Genomic DNA, 3,857 nt, shown 5'->3' with positions numbered 1-3,857 from the left:
GAATTTTGATTTATTGTACACAAATGGGGTATCATTATTTTTTCTATGGTTGTACACAATGTAGACTCACATGAATTGTGTAATCACACATGAACTTAGGGTAATAATGTCTGTCTCAGTACACTGTATCTCTTTCCTCACCTTCTCCCACCCCATTTTCCTCTACACAATTCAAAGTGTCTCCATTCTTCACTTACCCCCATCACCACCTTTTTATGTCTCATCATCCACTTATCAGATAAGATAATCAACCATTGGTTTTTGGAGATTGACGTATTTTACTTAGCATTATATTCTCCAACTCCATCCATTTACCAGTACATGCCATAATTTTATTCTTCCTTTTGACTGAGTAGTATTCCATTGTGTATATATATCACAGTTTCTTTATCCATTTATCAATTGAAGAGAATCTACTTTGGTTACACAATCTAGTTATCATGAACTGAGCAGCTATAAACATTGATGTGACCGTGTCATTGTAGTATGCTGATTGTAAGTCCTTTGGGTATAAACTGAGGAGCGGGATTGTTGGGACTAATGACATGTTAACTAACTCAGGCTGACTCCTTACTTCTGGGCAGGTGAGCTAGATTAAGGTGTCAAAGGGTGTTTCAAAAGTTAATGATGATAAATCGGACCACTGTCAGGGATTGGTTAACAACAGTTCTGCGAACATGATCAACTAGTGCTTGCCATATAGTCATATGGGACTCTTGCCTGTTTGAACCCCCCATGCCTTGCTGACCTTTAAGCTGATTGGTTCTTGCCTAGCCTTCACCCTACATAAAAGCTATGTGACTTCCTCAATAAATGAGTTCTTGCTGTGACTGGTCTCCCTCATGCATCTGATTGTCCTCTGCCCAGAAGGCTGGGTGCGGGCGGTCAGCTGGCCCTATCTTTCCCAGTCTGGCTTTGTTGGGGAGTTCTCCCTTCCCTTGTCACTGGTTGAGAAGAGCAAGGGGACCAAAGACCCCAACATAGGATAGCTGGTCAAGTGGTGGGTCCGTTTCTAGTTTTCTGAGGAATCTCCATACTGCTGTCCAGAGTGACTTCACCAATTTTCAACCCCACCAGCAATGTATGAGTGAACCTTTTTCCCCACATCCACAACAACATTTATTATTGTTTGTGTTTCTGATAATTACCATTCTAATTGGAGTTAGATGAAATCTTAGGGTAGTTTTTAATTGCATTACTCTAATTACTAGAGATGAATTGTACTCTTTCATATATTTGTACATCACCTCTATATCTTCTGTGAATTGTCTGCCCAGTTCCTTAGAACATTTATTCATTGGGTTGTTTGTAGTTTTGGTGTAAAGTTTTGTAAGTTTTTTTTTTATAAATTTTGGGTATTAGTACTCTATGTGAAGTGCAAGTAGAAAAGATTTTCTCCCATTCTGTAGGCTTCTTTTTCACATTATGGATTGTTCCTTTGTTGAGAAGAGCCTTTTTAGTTTGAATCCATTCCATTATTGATTCTTGCTTTTATTTATTCTGCTCTGGGAGGCTTTTATAAAATATCTGGTCCTAAACCAACATGATGATTTAGGTGAACCACCTCTGGTCTAATTCCTAGGTACTTAATCCATTTTGAGTTGAGTTATGTGCAGGGTGAGAGATAGAGATATAACTTCATTTTACTGCATGTGAATTTCCAGTTTTCCCAGCATCATTTGTTGAAGAGGCTATCTTTTTTCCTTTGCAAGTTTTTGGCACCTTTATCTAGTATGAGGTAACTGTACTTATGTTGGTTTGTTTCTATGTCTTCTGTTCTATACCTTTGGTCTACCTGTCTATTTTGGTGCCAATACCATGTGTTTTTGTTACTATTGCTCTATAGTAGATTTTAAGGTCTGGTATTGTGATACCTCCTGCATCACTCTTCCTTCTCAGGATTGTGTTGGTTATGCTCAGTCTTTTAAGCTACCAACTGAATTTCACGATGACTTTCTCTATTTCTATGATGAATGTCATTGAGGTTGTATTGAAATTGTGTTCAATATACATGGTGACTTTGGAAGTTTTGCCAGTTTGAAAATACTAATTCTGCCTACTCAAGAATATGGGAGATCTTTCTAAGGCCTTTGAAAACTTATTTCTTTAGGGTTCTGTAGTTTTCATTGTAGATATCTTTCACCTCTCTGTTAGATTGAATATGAAGTGTTTTTTTTTTTTTTTGAGAATGTTGTGAATGGAGTAGTTTTCCTAATTTCACTTTCAGAAGATTCAGCACTTATGAATAGAAATGCATCAGACTTATGTGTGGTGATTTTATATCCTGCTATTTTGCTGAAATTATTTATGAATTCAAAAATTCTAACTCTATAAGTCTTCTGGTGGAGTTTTATGGGTCTTCTAAATATAGCATCACGTAGTCAGCAAATAGTGATAGCTTAAGTTCTTTTTTTCCTATTTGTATCCCTTTAATTTCTTCGGTCTGCCAAATTGCTCGGGCTAGTGTTTCAAGGATGATATTCAATAGAAGTGACAAAAAAGGGAATCCATGTCTTTTTCCAGGTTTTAAAGGGAATGCTTTCAGTTTTTCTCCATTAAGAATGATGTTGTGGTTCTTTTCCTTCTTCCCTTTCCCCCGAGCAGACACAAATGGTCCGCATAAAATAAAGTTCCTCGTGTGGGACCTGTGTCTGTGGAGCATTTTTCTGGGAGTTATCAATGAACCAAAACTGCCCCTAATATCTGCCTAACATCTGGTGCTGAAACTGGGGATGGGTTTTTTCTGCTGACTAAGCAAACAGAATCCCATCCGACGACTCCTGCGCCCACAGATACAGGCTCACCTTCCATTTACCTGGATGCCCAGTTTTCTGCATACAACACTGGACTCCAAAATTGTGAGTTCCCCTTAGGCAGGCTCCTGACCACTTAAACACATCTCGGCCATCCGCGGCTCCTGCCGCAGCCCCCCCTTATTTGAGAAACGGCCATTCCCACTATTCCCTCTGCTGGCTTGCGGCTCTCGCTGCTTGCCCGCGCTTCCCTCTCATGGCCTTCGCTGCTCGCCTCACGGCTCCCTCTCGCCACCCTGCGGCTTCTCCCTCTCGGCTCCCGCCACTCAACTGCCGAGGTGTGGGGGTACCTCCTTGGCCTCCATAGTTGGTCCTAGTTGCTGGGTGGATTCCTGAATTTTATGGTGCTGAGATTCTTTCTCTGGGTTTGAAGCTCGCTCTCTTATTTCCCGCTGTGTCTCGCTCAAAATCCTGGCCAGGTCTTCAAACCCTCTCTCGGTTGTTTGCCCAGTTAAACATTGGTTTCAAGTGATGACCAAACCTTTGTTCTAACCTCTCGTTGCCTGGCACTGTGGTTCTTGGGACGCCAAATCCACTGGCCAGGTGGGTCTCAGCTTACCATGGGATTCGGGACATCCAGCCCAGCAAACGCGCCCCTGAGATGCTTATTAAATCATCTTAAACCCCTTCACCTATTCCCTGAATCAGAGCTAAATTTTTCTCTAGATAGTAAGTCAGAATGGTCTATTTATGGCACCCTAAATTCTTGCTTTATACTAGGTAAAATTATATGCCTAATTATACTAGTTATAATTAAGTACATATATGGGCAACCTGGTGAATGGAAAGGAACTTTTCCCCTTCTTGTTTTTCCTTTCTTTCAGGTTAAACCTCTCTTGGCTTCTCGTCCCCCTTTTAATCCTTTCTCTGAGTTTAATCCAGCTGATGAGTCATCTCCTTACAGGTCTCCTACTACAGAAGCCCCTGTCCATTCTTCTTCTTTGCCTCATTCTGTTTCTTCTTCTGCTCCTCCATTCAGACCTCCAAGTCCCCCAACTACACGGTCTCATACACACATTCTAGCTCCTTTACTGGAGGTGGCTA

Source organism: Sciurus carolinensis, unplaced genomic scaffold (genome assembly GCF_902686445.1).
Source record: "Sciurus carolinensis unplaced genomic scaffold, mSciCar1.2, whole genome shotgun sequence".
Classification (NCBI taxonomy): Eukaryota; Metazoa; Chordata; class Mammalia; order Rodentia; family Sciuridae; genus Sciurus; species Sciurus carolinensis.
Note: the sequence above shows the minus strand (reverse complement) of the source record.